Genomic DNA, 16913 nt, shown 5'->3' on the forward strand with positions numbered 1-16913 from the left:
CCCCCCGGGCCGCAACAAAATGTCCAAGTCTTGACCAGTCCGCGGTAATAAAAAGGTGGACCACTGATTTAGCACAAGCTAGTAGCAACACGAAAGATCAGCACTTTTACTGTTACAGTTACCGTTCGGAAACTACCGTAATCAGTTCAGTTAAATCTAAACTTGGCAACTTTTTCTTTTTCAACGTAATAAATGTGATATTCAATTGACCTGTTATGACTCAAATTTTGGGTGTCCGCCCCCCTCTGCTGCTGCTGCATCGTTGTGGAAAACCTGGAGCGGCAGAGAAATCTGCGGCTTTTAAGTGTATGTTTACTGGTTTTAAAAAAATAACTCGGGCTGCACAGTGGCGCAGTTGGTAGAGCTGTTGCCTTGCAGCAAGAAGGTTCTGGGTTCAATTCCCGGCCTGGGGTCTTTCTGCATGGAGTTTGCATATTCTCCCTGTGCATGGTGGGTTTTCTCCAGGTACTCTGGTTTCCTCCCACAATCCAAAAACATGACTGAAGAGATATATACTCTTCCCCCGCCTATATTAGTAAATGGATCATATATTAGTAAATGATCCATAGCACGAAATATATTTTCCGCACTATAAGGCGCACCTTAAATGAATGGCCTTTTAAAACTTTTTTCATATACAAGGCGTACCGTATTATAATGCGCATTGAATAGACACCAATTTGTTCCGTACTCTATTATTACACATCCACATTTGTAAAGAAGTGGTCCCCGAGTACTTTATATAGTAGGCTGTCCCCGTCATTGTTTCACTCATGGTGTTGGTGGTGCGATATTGTGCCCAACTGCTTTCTGGGTAAAACAGACCAACCGACATGCTGCCGCCACAGTCTCTGTCTCTCTTCCCCGCCTCTCCGCCCCATAGACATAATATAAGGATAGACGCCTCATGGCCGCTCTCGCCTATTGTCGCTAATGAGATTTAGGGCGGCCATCTTGGAACGGTCCACCACTGAACTCAGCGTTATGTGTTTAGCAGCACAATGACGTATCAGCGCATTTAATCGATCATAACACGCTTTTTTATGACTGGAAACCATATTCAATCATCAATCAAAGCTACATTTATAAACAATTTTATTTTTTAAGTATGTTTTTAATACATAGTTCAGCATATTTAAATATGCTTAGTGGCTGTAACAATATGTGGTGGGATGGTGTTTCACCCTCCCCCACGCTGTACATCGGGTGTAGCGAGAGGCGCACCACTGATTGGTGGGCGGGGCAGACGCCTTAAAAGCTGGGCAAGCCGCTGCGAGGTGTGTGTGTCTTTGTTTCCTCTACTGTCTGCACAACTGGCGGCTACATGTTGGCGGTGTTTGATTTGCTCGTCTGATATCTGCGGCTCTGCTGGCGTTGCCGGCCGCGGCTGGAGGTTGTGGTGGTGTGTGGCTTCTGCCTAGTCTTCGCCTGCTGATCTGCTCCCTCCTGGTGTAGGCTGTGTCTCCATCCCTGGGCAACTGAGTGTTGGGAGCTGCAGTGCTTTGGACGCTCTGCTGCTTTGTTTTATTACTGTTTGTTCTGGCCACTCTCCGCCAAGTCTGTTGTGGATTGGGCCGGCTGGTGAGCGGGGCATTACTTCCCTGGCCCCCATAGAAGGGCACTTGGAGAGACGACGACAACTTGTTCCATCTTTGAAGCATTTTCTTTTACAGTTTGTTGAAGTATTCTTTTGTTTCGTTTGAGTGCATGTTCTTGTTTTCTTGTTTTACTTTGTTGCATTTGCATGGTTTGCTTGTTTTGTTGGAACAACCCCACCTTGGTTGTCCATTTTTCGTGTGTTTCCTTTTCTTTGGTTCCGGTGACCAAGTAGTGAGCCCGATGCCTCGGCTTTTACAAGAAGTGTTTTAAAAAGAACTTTTAGATAATTGCTTAATAAAGTACTGTACACTGTTAAATCTGTGTTCTGGTGTGTCTTGTTACTTTTTGAGAAATATATCCACCTGCTGGTCACAAATAGAATAGAAACGGAATATTCTGATATTGATGTATGATGAGCATTTTGGATACATGTATGTATGTATGTATGTACATCAGTGACGTGCGGTCAGGGGAGGCAGGTCATCATGGGAAATAATAAAATAATTTATATTGCTATTTTCAGCCTGTGGTTTGTACTATAAAGTATCTATTTTTTACTTAGCTTAATCAGTTCTGATTATTTTTTCTTAAAAATCGCTGGATTTTCCCATTTTCCCATTGAAATGCTCAGAAGCGAAGCCGGTGAGGCAGCAGTGAGCTGAGCCTCACCTGGGATTGCGCAACCTCTCGCTAACTGCACTGGCTGCCATTATATGACAGCATGTTCGTCCAGTCTGTACGCCGGCAATAAAATGGCTAAAAAACATTTAATTTATGGGCTGATTTTCCATAATGTAGCTTATGTATATAATGTACAGTGTTTTTTGTCACTAACTGTGTGTGTATCATGTTTTGTGTGCGGAGGAGCGATCAGAAACGGCAGAGAACAGACTCGAGGTGAGGCAGGAAGTTCTCCTGTCTCACCGCTGGGGGCGCTCATGATCCCAGATATTGTGACTTCACAACTGCAGAGTAAGACACAGTGAGCTAGCCATGGAGCTAGCCACACAGTAAATAAGTAAAAGTACAACGATATATTTGTTTTCTTCTTTCTTCCAACGTCAACATGAAAGATTACATTTCTACACTTAAACAGTTTTCTAAAGTGGATTTTCAATTGAAGCAGGAGATGATAACTAAAGGAAGACCAACACCGGAGCTGAAAGTTTTACTTCGAAACAGTTTGATGATTCTCAAACGGAGTAGAAAAGATGCCGAGGATAGACTTGGCTTTGGATGAACGGATATTTTTGTGCAGAATTAGGGGTGCATGGATTTCATGGATAAGTAAAGGTAAGACAGCAATGAGATGTTTTTGTTTATTTTTATTTTTATGAAATGTGCGTTTTGTGGGCTACAGTTTATGTCTAAATAATTCAGTAAAGTAGAAGCGGTAGCTAATCTACCACAGCAATTATTAATAAAACATTAAGCCTAAAACGTACTATAACAACAGACTGAATGTTCTGTTCTGTGTGCAAAATTCTTGAATGTTTTTTGGTGTTAAATCCTAAAACATGAAGTGGCATTGTTATCAGTTGCTATGGCAACGAGTCTGCGTGTAGCTTGGCGAATACAGATCACTTTGCTGTGGATCATAGCACGAAATTAATACCTACATTTCTAAGTTTCACTGAGTTAACGCGGCTATGGATGACAAGTAAAAGATTAGTCTTTTTGCCCCCCAGCGTTGTGTACCTGCGCGAAAGTTTCATACGTCCAACAACATGTCTATATAAGTGAGTGTCTCACCAGCAAAGAACCTCACCGCACCTCACTGATATATATATATATATATATATATATTCCAACCGACGAGTTCTATCTTCAGAGATTCAGCAGCTGAGATTGAGTCCAAAATCCGATGTGAGATTCATCCTGCAGTGAATCCGTCTCTCTTTATAGATTCTCCCTCTTCCTCACATCGTGTCTTTAGGAAACTTTCAAAACAAAAACGGAAGATTTGGGAGCTATCTTACTTTTGACAGAGTGAAAGAATTACATATAAATAATAGTATTTACCACCTGTGCAAACTTTGCTGATGAATGCTATAGCACGTAGTATTTATAATATACGCTGCATTGTCACATTTCTAATATAGGCTCTTGTGTCAGATAATCTAAGTCAATAATAGAAAATAATTATTTATTTAAATTTACAGAATCTCAGTTATCCTTCATAGCGGCTGAACCCGTATTACACCAAGCACTGTAGCTAATATTAGCTGGTATCTCAGCTAATACCACCGGTGGACATAAATACAGTAAAGTAATATTCTAATCACAACATCTTACTTGTGAAATGTTCTCTGTGGAGCCTCACATCAATAGTCCATCTATCAGAACAACAATATCCCTCAGTGCTGAGGCATCTTCTGCTGTTTTGGTTGAGCAAAGTCGGAGGCTATACCTCTCCAAGATGGCCGCCGTATTTCCTGCACCGGAGCAGCCAATGCGGGGTCTACTCTTATATTATGTCTATAGAGCTTCGGAGGGTGACGTCACTGCTGTAGAGGGAGGGACTTCAGCGCCATCTTTGGGGTCCTCTCTGTTAAACATAACCGACAAAAACAACAGTCTCGCAAATTTTTTTATTTAAAATAATTTAGCTATGGTACAAACTTGCTGCGTTATTGTCTATAATGTCTGATCACACAATTGAAACGGTAAAAAGATGGAAAACGGACTTTCGTTTCACTATTTTCCTGCTTGGAAACAACGCGAGGAAGCTAAGCTATCGGAGCTAACGAAAAGAAGACAAATGTCCTGGGTGTCAGCGGTTGAGACGTCCTGATAGTACGTTCTCCAACATCCAGTGGCGGAGCCAGACTTTTAAAGTTGAGGGGGCCAAGGGGGCGCCAGGACTACCTCTGGGGGGGCAAAATTTTAAATGTGTGTGAGCACACACACACGCACGCACCCACACACACACGCACACACACACACACGCACGCAAAATCTCTCTCTCTCTCTATATATATATATATATATATATATATATACACACACCTTTGACTGGTGCACATGGAGTCTTGACATACTTTACGCAGAGTTAATCACAGAGGCAACTAAAATCAATCAATAAAAAAATCCATTCTGAATATCATCTCATGGACACTGAACTAAATGCGTCTTTCTCACCGGGAGCTGACAGTGTGTTGAAGAGTTATGTACCGGACACCTTGGTTAGGAAGCTCATTGCAAACCTTTAGTTGAAACGGCGCCTTTAACTCCAGGCTCCAGTACAGAACAGAGAAAGCTAAAGAGAATGCAACATAGAGCTGTCCATTTACAGCCTAAACAGAGGAGCCGGCAGTTTACTTTTAGGAAATAAATTAAGGTGCAGAAGTTAATTAGATCCATGTGCAGTGCACTGCACAACCAATGTGGACGCGGCTCCGCCGCTGCGGAGAATTAGACGTAACTCGCCCCGCAGTTTTAACAAATGGAGGTGAAGACGTGACCCTCCGCACCGAGAAGGAGAGCGATGCTCAGAAGGAGCGCGGCAGACGAAACATCTGTCCGTTTTGGAAAAGCGAAACCATGCAAAAATAAATAAAATAAATCCTGGCAAAAACGCACGCCCGAACTGCTGACAGGGTAAAAAAAAAAAAAAAAGAAAAAGAAAATCTTACAGAGTTCAATTGTTCGGTTTGGTTCAGGCAGATCCAACTGTCCATAAACCAGCGCAGGTTTCTCTGCAGATGCGACCAGGAAGAATTTGAGAAGCTGAGCGTTCAGACCCCAGCGGGTGAAGAGATGTCATTTAAGTGGAGTCGCTTAATTTCATTTGTTATAAGTTATTGGAGCCACAGTCAGTGGTTTGTGTCACTACGGGGAAAAAGTTAAATGCATTTATCTGCTTTATGTGTGATGGGATCTGGATTCAATTGGGTGAATATTAACTAAACCGCATAAAAATGCAGCTAAATTGTCTATGTTAATATGTTTTGACAGGTAATTTGACAGGTTCTGGTCGGACCAGAATGATTTGCCTGATGGTGGTTCGGGCTTCTCATGAGTTTACATTTAATGAGTTTGTAGCACACAGAGAAAAACTAAAGAGAATGTGTGATCAAGTTGTGTTGATCTACTTATTGTAGTTTAAATAGAGGAATAACAGCTGACTGTTGAGGGAGGAAAGAAATTAAAGTGCAGATCCGTTAGGCAGAAACAAGCGCAGAGCGCTGGGCAATAAATGCTCCAATTAATCACACATGAGATGACAAACGCCAAATATACAATATATAGTTACACTGCTTAGTTAATGGTGTTTTAAAAACAAAACCAGTAAAAACTGAGTTAATATGTCAGATTCCCTCCTCACCCTCATCTTGATAAGAACAGAGAGCAGTTCGCTGGTTTCTGTCCAGACTGTGATCAGCTGACCACTTGGTGCTCAGACAGTTTCAACTTTACGCACAGAGAACATCGTGGAGCTCATTATTAATCATTATAAGAACAATATCTGTCAGAGAATCATCTCTGATCTGGTCACTTTAACGGACCAGAGACTTTGGAGCGTCCAGCAGCTGATCCGCTTCTGCGGAGTTTTTCTCCCGCTGAGGGATCAGGAACCGATCAGAGTTCTGCCGTCTTCTAATCACGTCATTTCGTGAAATGTTACCTGATTTCAAAAACGTTCTAACAGAGAAATACTAAATGTTTTGTTGGATGACTACAAATTGGAAATAAAATGATTTTTTTCTTTGACGAGCAACGAAAAAACTCCAGCGCCATCTCTGCTCCAAACTACGAACATTGTCTGCCCCTCTTCGGTTTTTTTCTTTTTGCGGAGGATCAGTAAATAACTTATTGGTGTTTTAAGAACCACCAGGTATGAAATGTGCTTTAGCCTTTGAGTTGCATCACAGCGCAGCATAACTGAAACATCCAGGAGAAAAATATCAGCTTGTTGTTATGAGTATAAAGGAGGCTGGTATCGCGCCTGATCTAAATCTATTTATTTATGTCACATGGACTTATATAAAGTTTTATACATTTTCTTTTCATATATTTATTATTGTTTTTCTTCTTTAGATATTAGGTTGGCTTAGAATGATTCCAAATAATGTACAGGAATAACCTGGTGCTGTTACATGTCAATCATCAGGGGGGGCAGCTGGGGGGGGCAATCAGATGACAGGGGGGACACTGGCCCCCCCCGGCCCACCCTCTGGCTCCGCCCCTGCCATGATCCCCAGATACCTACAAGTTTGCTCCAAACTTTTCCATTCTGGTGAGTGTCTAAATTTGCTTTGTTGGTATTGCGTCATATTTTTTTTGCTATGATTTTGTTTATGTAGGATAGTCCGAGTTTTGTCAGTGGACATCAGGGTTATTACATTATTGTGAAGTAAACTATTTTACTAGTGTTATCAAATTTACAGCACTAATACTCATGTATGTTCTGATATGTCCTCTTGAAGGCAAACCGACGTATGAAATGGATGAGCTCAATCCAGACTGCGGTCCAGCCCTGAATAGGGGTCACTGCAACGTAAACGCCACAACATCGGACCGACATGCGCGTCAATTAAAGAGGTGATACAGCAAAACCATCAACAAGTTACTGAGACTGTTTTTATTATTTACCCCAGAAGAGGTAAATAATGAAAACACAGTAGAGGAGACAATAGAAGAGGAGCAAGTTGGAGAGGCTGAGGAAGAAACCCAGGAGAGAAGATCAGCAAGGCTGCAGACTCTGATGAGGAACCATTTGTGTTGAAATACAGTAGGAAGTGGCTGTTTTCTCTCATTTAATAATTTAATGTATTAAACATTCATGAATCGTTTGATTCAAGCACTTCAAGTTGCATGAAAACAGGTGAAGAAATGAATCATATTTTAAGTAAAAAAATCGACATTAAATATTTCAGGTAATAAACATACATGTAATAAAATATATGTTTAAATAAATATTTTATGTGATTAAAGTAAATTATATAATCAGACATCTGTCAGGACACTGGGTTTTTGGGTTTGTTTTGCTTTTCATTTTATTTAGCTTCATGTTTTAATTCACTTTAGTTTAGCCCTTCATGGTCCTTTTGATATTATTAGAGGTATTTAGTGTAGTTAGAATTGTATTATTGCTTTTCCTTGTTTGTCTGAGTCCATGTCAAGCCTTATTTAATGACTATAGCTTAATTCTATTTTATCCTTCTAGTTATGTCTTATTTCTGCCTCCCTGCAGGGTTTCTAGTAATGTTTATTTCTTAATTTGATCACCATAGGTTCAGTTATTCTTCCATGTCTGAGTCTATATCTTTCTTTAGTAATTCTAGTTGGGTTATTTCTTTGTTTAGATCATCTAGTTTCTCTAGCTCTGTGTTCCTTAGTTCTTATTGTTAGATCAGCCTCGTTTCTACTTAGGTTCAGTTCTGGTTTTCCTCATATCTTTCTCTCCTAGTTCATCAGGTTTTCTTTACTCTTAGTGTCTTTCGTATTAGAAGTATTTTTCAGTTCCGTTTCCTCCCGTTTGTGTCCCAGCAGATCTCCTTAGTTTCCCTGTTCCACCTTCTCCCCAGCCCTCAGCAGCTTCTGTGCCAAATTACTCACACCTGCTGTCACTTTTCTCATTTAGGCCATTAAGCTGCTTAAGATCCTCTTTTTCAGTCACAACTCACCAGTCCAGCTTGTTATCCTGCTCACCACGTTGCCAGTTGTTACCTTTGTTATCCCTCATGTCTCCTGTTTCATTGTGTTTTGGATTTACTTGTTTTCCTTGGATTTTGGATTTAGTTAGTTTGTTTAGTTCATTAAAAATAACATCTTCATAAAGTAAGTTTACCGCCTGCTGCATTTGTGTCCACCGCCACATCATGACACAAACCAGATGAAAGAGCCCATCTTTAAACATTTAATGTGTAATTAAACAATAAAGGTGACATTAATGACATAGATCACACTTTAAATATTTCTTGTATTTAACATATTTCAAGTAAGTGAACATGTAATAGATCCTGTCCTAGAATTTTATGTAATTGAAGATTACGGGTAACAAATGTGTTGATCATCTGATGTTATACATTTTATGAACATTTAAAAAATATATTTTTTTAAATATAATTTGTTAAATTTTTTTTAAAAACGGGGTCAAAATGGAATAAAAATATGCCTAATCTATATAGTTTAGTAGAATAATTTCACACGGATTTTGAATTAATAGCTGACATGACCTAGAAACTATTGAAGAAAAATACTAAATTTTGACTACAGAAATTGCTAAAAAAAAAAAAAATAATATATATATATATATATATATATATATATATATATATATATATATATATATATATATATAAAGTGTTAAAATGTAATAAAGATGAGTGTGCCTTATCTATACAGTCTAGTAGAACAATTTCGCATAGATTTTGAGGTAATGGGGCACACAATTTGGAAGCTATTGAAGAAAACATTTAATGTTAAAATTATTAAAATTATTGAATATGGCTTAAAATTTTAATAGAGGATAGTGTGCCTCGTGTAATAGCATTAATTACCACTTTTTTGTATCAGTTGGTCACAAGACAAGGCATTTATTTACAGGAGTGTTTGGTTCGGAAATTGACGGTTCCTATGTGAACCTCCGAGCGCTTGAGGACGGACCAGTAAAGAACAGCTGGCCGAAGTTAGTGTTCATAAATCGGATCAACCTTGAGCTGAACGTCCCTTACTTCGCGGAGTGCGGGATATCCAGTATCCAACTTGAAAACAACGTCACTGCGGTCAGTAACACAATGAAAACACCGGTGTTCTGACTAGTTTGATTTGGTCTGTGGACCCCAAAGATGGCGCCGAGCGACATAAACGTCATACGCAGTGACGTCAGCTCCAAAGCTCTCATAGTCTCTGTCTCTCTTCCCCCGCCCCCCCCCCCCCCCCCCCCCCCTGGCTTTAGATTTATTAACAAACCACTGTTCTGACAACTATCCCAGCATGCACCGCGCACTACTTCTTCTACGGGGAAAAATGAAGTCGGTGGCTGTTTACCGTAGTTGCTAGACCTGTTGTGGCTCAATATTGGTCCATATGTAAGGTGCACCGGATTATAAGGTTGCACTGTCAGCTTTTGAGGAAATTGTAGGTTTTTAGGTGCGCCTTATAGTGCGGAAAATACTGTATATATATATTATAAAAAATAAAACATAATTAGGGCCAAAAAAGTGTAAAATAATAATAATTTAAAAAATAATTAATGCATTGTTACTGAAAAAAGGGAAGGAAAAGTGGCTGAGATGATTCATGGAGAAAGGCAATTCCTAGGCTGTTGTGAAGATAGAAACTGACAAAAGCAGACCCAATAGCAAACAGAGCCGAGTCAAGAGAGAGAAGGAGGGAGAGATTGTAGGATGACAAGCAAGCTCTCCCAGAGTAGCTCAGTCTCACAGAAGGACGCAGCGGTGGCTGGAAAGCAGTGGTCCAGGACAGAGTAATACAAACAGACCACATGCTGCAAGCAACGTCTGAAGAGGATATGAAAAGGAAGGATGCAAAAATGCAAAATTGCTTTTTGAACAGGAAATAGCACAAGAATGGAGACCTACATCATTTTCAAAAGAATAATCTAATAATCAACTCATCCAGCAAAAAAAATCCAGCAATCGTTACCAGCAAAGAAAAGATAAGAGAAAAAGGGGAGCAAAATCCTCAGAGCAACATAATAACCAAACTGAGACGAAAAACATTGAAGAACAAAGCAGCAAGTAAGAAGAAAGCAAGCTGGAATATTTCACAAACGCTCTGCTCAGCTCAGGAAGAAAGATGTCCAAGTCTTCTTCCCAAGTTGAACGGCATGGATCAGCTGGTTGGAAGAGCCCTAGCTTGAGGAAGGAAGTGCATGGCAATCGTTCATGCATGTTAAAAATTGGAGAGAGGCTGATGAGGGCTGGTAGTGAAGGGAACCTGCTCGACAAACCCATCAAAACACGCAGCCAAATTTTCTCAGATGGATCACAGCAAGGATCAAAAGGGCATGCACAACTACCAGGCCTGCAGGACAAACCCAAATGCACAGGAACTAACTTCAGCAAAGGTACATTTCCTTTCTTTACATCCTAACTTAAACACAGCTGGACTAACAGGGAGCAGAGAAACAATACGGTTCAAGGTGAAAAATGATCAGTTGCCAATGTCTTGCTAGTACTTGAAGAGACTGAATATCTGTTGTTACAGTGAAGATAATGAGCATAAAACATGTTTTCTCATTAAAAATGTCTACATATAAAGGCTTATGATATAAAACAAACTGATTTCAATACCTATTTAATGTTAAGATAATCACATTTACTATGGCAACTAGGAGGCATGTCCGAGGCTAGAGCGGAGGGGACTTCAGCCCCTCCCACTTTTATCCTTGATTCCCCAAGTGTCTTTTTTTTGTTTTTTTGTTGCTTTTTTGGGGGGGCGGGAGGGGGCCTGCTTGTGCCCCTCTACAGTAGTATTTAACTAAAAATAACAATTTAGCAAAAATAAATGAGTCTGGCTGCCCTCGGTATAAAAATGATTGTCAGTGCCTCTGACTCCATGTTGTAAAGACATCAAACAACAACAACAACCATAATAAAAATAATAATAAATCACTTAAAGTATGCATAGTGGGTACACCTGCAGGTGCTACTGATCAGGACCTTATATAAACCAGCCACCGTGGATCAAGAAACAGTGGTGAGTGTCGTCAGCATCAGGCCTATTGTATTTTTACAATTTCATATGTGGTCTACTTTAATTTTAAAGTTTGATAAATAAATACTTTATAAAGTCTCATTATTGGTGGGTCTGATATTGCTAAGTTAACAAATGGTGGTTTATGGGAAATAAAATGAAACCAGGTTCTTTGGGTGCATTGGTAAATAAATAGAACCCAGAGCCCTAAATCTAGCCTTAGATACTGAAAGTGCTACAATACCTCATTACCAACAACCTTCTCTCCTATTGTCTGTGTAAAAACCACAGTCTCAGATCAATACACTGCTCCAGAACATTCAGCTTGCCAAGTTGGTAACGTCCATCATTGTCAAACTGTTCTTAAGGGACGATGGTGACATACATGATGGGAGTCAACCCTCTATCAGTCGATTAATGTCCATCACATTTCTCTGTTTATACACAAAACAAGTTGTGAAAACAGGAATGGGAGTGAGAGAGTTAAGAACATCCTCATCCTGCATTATAATCCAAGTCAAGATTACACAAACTTGTTGTCAGGAAGGTGTTGAACAATAGACTAGGCTTGATTCATTAGTGGCTGACATATTATAATAAGTATCTTACTTTATTTTGTTTGTGAGACTCACAAGATGTCTGATTCTAGTGATTTTTTATTGGAGTGTTTGATAGGAGACATGAGCCCAAAAGAACTGAGGAGTGCAAGAAAAGCATTGTGCATAGAAATTGTCCATCATGGAGCTTTTTCAGTTGCAATGGTGTCAGGCAATATTGCCACCAGAGGGTAGTTCTGAGCTAGTCTCCAATTTGTGAGGAAACTGTCAAACAGCAGCAAAAATGGGTGCAATGGAAACAGTCTTGATAATGTACATTCTCTCAAAGAGACATAAAAACAGGTAGGTGATATGTGAAGATATTAAAATGGACCGAAATCTCCATCCATATGCGTCTGCATATTTAACATTCCATAAATGCGCCTTAAGGGAGAATGGGACTGAGAGGAAGAAACAAAAGGTTTGTCATGGTGAGCCGGTCTCCGGTAGGCTTCCCAGATTGTTATACACATCGTGGTTGACATGCTTGCTGCACTGGCTTCCTCAGTTTAATAAATTGGTCATTTGATAAAACAAAGTAAAAAAAAAGATTCAAAATGTCAAACTTTATGCTATGTTATACATTCCGTTCTGAAAAAAAAAAATAGAACAAGAGCTACAATGATAGGACCATAACATTCTGTACGGTCCATGCCAAACATTCTTGCTTTTTCAACAAACACATAGTGTTAAAAAACAATACCATCTCAGACATCCATAATTCTGGGGAGTTTTTTTTTATACCATGGAAGGCAAAGATTAAGACTAACATTTTTGCGTGTGACAAAGCTTATAGTTATAAGTAGGTTGTCCCTTTCCATTGTCATCACATGCTTTCTCAGGAAGGCCTGTTTGTTTGCAAAGGACCTTAAGATTAAATCTACGGTATAGATGCAATCCATACCGTAGATGTAAAGATGATTTTCTACTGTAAAGTGATGTGTGTGTGCGTATGTGTGTGCATAGATGAACTGAATTGAACAGACATTAATTAAAATAGTAACTAGGTGAATGAAAATGTTTTTACCAAATGTTCTTTACATTTTTCTTGTGATTTTTGATGATCCAAAGACATTCCTTAGAACCTCTGAAGATTACCACATTGAATCTATTAGTTGTCATTACAAAGCGAAAACATGAGTGTTTGTACAAAAAAAACTACATTCCAACTCACATGTCATATTTTATTAATATGACATATTAATAAAAATGTCATATAAATAAACATGATAAATATTTATATTTATTTTGTGCTGATTAAATTTCCATTGGACTATATAACAAAATAGAGTTGCAACACAAGATGTGAGAAAGATATTGTTAACGGTGGCCACAGATGGATCGTAAAGGTGCAGGATAATAACCACTCCAGGAGGGAATAATGTTAATCTTCCTTTAATGAAGATAACTGAACAGGAGTACAGCTGGATGGTTTATGTGCTCTAACGCCGATGCAGACGAACTTTACACGTCCACACGAGAGTCAGCGAGCATCAAGAACCATAGACATGAATAGTAGACGCCTCATGGAGCGCTGAGTCGTACGTAAAAGCGTCCGCCATCTTCTATGTGGCAGCAGGGCGATCGGAGCTCCTTCAGTCCTGTGCTGTGTGTTTCAACCGTTTTACGAAACAAACTGGATTCATTAGGATTACCTTCCCCAGGTAAGGATGAAAGATCAGAATTACTTGACTTTGCAGCCAGAAATTCGCTTTTAAACAACCGGAAAATATTTCCTAAGTAGCTAAATTGGCCCGAAATAACCGCTGATTGTTAGCGTAGCAGCTAATATAACCGCTGATTGTTAGCGTAGCAGCTAATATAACCGCTGATTGTTAGCGTAGCAGCTAATATAACCGCTGATTGTTAGCGTAGCAGCTAACGTTTTCATACTGTTTTCTAATGAGAGAGAGCTGATGAGAAACCGCTGTTAGAGGAGAAGTTAATTAAAACCCAGAGGATTTAGTGAGTAAAGGTCAGTCAGGATCAGAGCTGGAGCTGCTGGTCTTCAGTCTGTTTCCAGCTCAGCTTCTCCATGTCGGTATTTAGCTATAAAGATGCTACGAGTCAGAGCCCAACATGCTGAAAATGTCTTTTTATGAATGTGAAAGAAACATATATGAAACATATATCGTATGTATTTTCTATTACACTTTAGGATAATTTCTCTTTTATTCTTGGCTTTAGCCTGTGAACCAGGTCATCTCAGAAGTCATTGATTTCTCCCAGTGTGACCTGTGGCCTGTGACCAGTGTTCCCAGTGTAATAAATAAATATTTTATTCTTTCACTTTTTGTGTATTTTTAAATATCTCAATCTGAAGTATTAGTGTATTAATGTAGCTTTTGTAATAAAAATAATTTACTCTGTTAGAATTATTTTCACTCTTTGCTGTCAATAGCAGAGTTGACATACTGTAATAAATATTTATTCTCTGGAAAAAAGTAAGAAAAATATGTAGTTTAATGTTTGACAATGACTGATTTATAAATCAAAAGTCATTTCTCAATAACGTATAAATACAGGAAAATTATTTGTTTCTTGTCTTGAAATGTTAAATTATGGAATTATGTAAATATATTCTTTAATAAAACACTGTAAAAGTGTGTCTGTTCATCAATTTCAATATAAAAATGATCAGAATCATTTCTATCAAATAAAACATTGTGCTCTTTATTCAGAAATGCCCCCAAATATTTAAATACACAAAAGTTAGAAACTGTCTTTAGTCATTTCTTTGATTGCCAAATATGTTAATGTCTGTGAGAAAATGTGTCAATGGTAGGAATTAACTTAAAATACTTTGTAGAACGGCACTTTATAAAGTTTGGTTTATTCACTTGTATTAGCTACTGGCACATATTCCACATTCAATATGGCGGACACTGTTGCGTATCGCAGCAACGGGCCGGTCCGCTCCATGAGGCTCCTACGTATTAATGTCTATGTCAAGAACTAACACAAAAAACATTCCCCCCGGAACACACAACCGCTGCATGCAGAGTTCCGTTAGCGAGGTAAATGCACAGTAACACAAACTCAGATCGGTCTAGCAAGTATGGGAAGTAATGCGGGCATAAGCAGATTCATACAAGTACTACGCTACCCCCCTTTTCATAGAACATCTAACTACTATGACATGCTAAGTTTTACAGCCAAATACGCACTTGCAACATTACTAGTGCAAAGGTTAAGGTTACTGGAGCAAACCGTTTTTTTTCTCTACTTTCAACACCCTGCTTGGAACTTTAATATAACTCATCTCTTAATGAAGGATAATTATTCAGTCCAGTCATTTTGATAGCAGGCAGGGGCCCGTATTTCTCCACCCTTAAGAGAACACGGGGTCCTTGTCGTTCATCTTGCTGCCGATGTTGCACAGCCTGCAACCTGTCGATTGCCTTTTTGCCGTAGCAGTTTCGGAGACCCAACCAGAGCTTTCCTTCCGCTGTCACTTCCAGGCTCATCTGGTGCTGGTGTAGGGGAAGTGGTCATGTGTTTGGGTAATGGAACTACATCTTGGCACTGAGGAAGGACCACATGTCTTTGTCGTCTGACCCATGCTGGTATGACATTACTTGTGTAAGGCTTCAACTGATCGTGGTGCATGACCTTTTTGTCACATTGTGTTAAGATTTCATATAGTACAGGTCCAAGCTTGGCTTTAATAATACATGGGCCTTTCCAGGGGGGCTGCAGCTTGGGACTAAAGCCCAACTTCTTTGTGTTGTCCTTTACATAGACCAGGTCCCCTATGTTGTAACTGCAGTGTTTGGCACGCAGGTCATGGGTCCTCTTCTGTCTGAGCTGAGCTCCACGTAGATGCTGCCGTGCCATGTCATGGACTTCGCCAAGAGTCTTTTCAAGGTCATGAGCATACTCCAGAGTCCTTTTCCCTCCACATTCGTTCTGCAAGACCAAGCCAGAGGTCTTGTGGCTGATGAACTTCTCTCCCCAGCATCAGCATATTTGGTGAGAATTCAGTGCTGGAATTCTGTGCACTGTGATATGCAGCTGTTAAAAGAGGCAAATGCTCGAACCAGTTCTTCTGATTTTGGTCTACATAGCAGCGGATCATCTGCAGAAGGGTGCGGTTAAATCGTTCCACTTGCTCGTTTGAAGCAGAATGGTTCTGGTCTTGGAGTTCTGGAAAAGTTGACAAATACTTTTGAAAAGCATACTTTCAAAGTTGCGGCCTTGGTCCATATGGAGCTCTAATGGGGCTCCAAAATGAACTAGGAAGTTGTTGACTAATATTCTGGCAGTTGTTTCTGCTCCTTGATCTGGAACTGGGAAAGCCTCAATCCATCTCGTAAACTGATCCATGATGACAAGAATATTCTTGTTTCCAGTGCTTGAGATGGAAAAGGGGCCCAATATGTCAAGGTGCAACCGGTCCATAGGTGCTCCTGCCTGGTAACTTAGTAGCTTAGCTCTCTTCGAGGGGCTGCTTGACTTCAGACCTTTGCACTGGGGGCATTGTTGGATGTATTTGTGGAGGTCACTTCCCATGCCATCCCAATGGAAGCTCTGCCTAAGACGTTGGAGGGCCCTTGTGTCACCTAGATGCCCTGAAAGTGGTGGGTCATGGCAGGTCTGCATGACCTCCATTTGCAATGAAGCAGGAACCAACAGCAGGAGGGAAGGTTTTAAAATATCCACATATTCCCAGCGATAATATAGGACCCCTTGATGGAGTTCTATCTGTGGCCAGCAGAGCCAGTATTTTCTAACTGCTGGACTCTCGATCGCAACTTCATCCTTTGTTGGAAGACTCCCTGCTTCCTTCCAGCTATGTAGGATGGAAAGTGCAGTGTACTCTTTCTGTGCTGCCGAAAGCTGCTGGCTGGTCAAAGTTTGCATCCAATTTATTTGGGGGATTTGAGTCTCCTGCGACAGACTGGCGACCTGTCCATGGTGACCCCGCCTCTCACCCGGAACGTTGCTGATGGGCACCAGCAACCCTCCCAACCCCACTAAGGGACAAGGGTGTAAAGAAAATGGATGGATGGATGGATGGATGGATGGATGGATGGATGGATGGATGGATGG

The 16913-nt window shown here is 40.1% G+C and overlaps 1 long non-coding RNA gene across 1 annotated transcript; it reads left to right on the forward strand.

Annotated features, from left to right (window-relative positions):
* Positions 1–4648: 4648 nt before the first annotated feature.
* LOC145548086 (uncharacterized) lies at positions 4649–7551 on the forward strand. Its single transcript, XR_014084377.1, has 2 exons — positions 4649–6838; positions 7029–7551. It is a non-coding gene; the product is annotated as an uncharacterized LOC145548086 (long non-coding RNA).
* Positions 7552–16913: the final 9362 nt, after the last annotated feature.

This window comes from Poecilia reticulata, chromosome 17, assembly GCF_904066995.2.
Source record: "Poecilia reticulata chromosome 17, P_reticulata-male-v2, whole genome shotgun sequence".
Taxonomy (NCBI): domain Eukaryota; kingdom Metazoa; phylum Chordata; class Actinopteri; order Cyprinodontiformes; family Poeciliidae; genus Poecilia; species Poecilia reticulata.